Genomic DNA, 220 nt, shown 5'->3' on the forward strand with positions numbered 1-220 from the left:
GGCCGCCGGGGAGGGGGCGCGCCGCTGCCTTTTTTAATCATCTGACCACTTATTTTAGGAGTTTCCAAATAAAGCCGGGCTTTGAATGCAAATGAGGGGAAGGGGGATGTTAGTCCTGTTCCAGGTAGAGGGTTTTATTCCAGTGTTGTTATCAGGTGGTCTGTAAAAGGCTGTTCTTGCTCGAGTTTTTCGATTACTGTTGGACATTTCTGAAAACCAT

This window comes from Myotis brandtii, unplaced genomic scaffold (genome assembly GCF_000412655.1).
Source record: "Myotis brandtii unplaced genomic scaffold, ASM41265v1 scaffold332, whole genome shotgun sequence".
Lineage (NCBI taxonomy): Eukaryota > Metazoa > Chordata > Mammalia > Chiroptera > Vespertilionidae > Myotis > Myotis brandtii.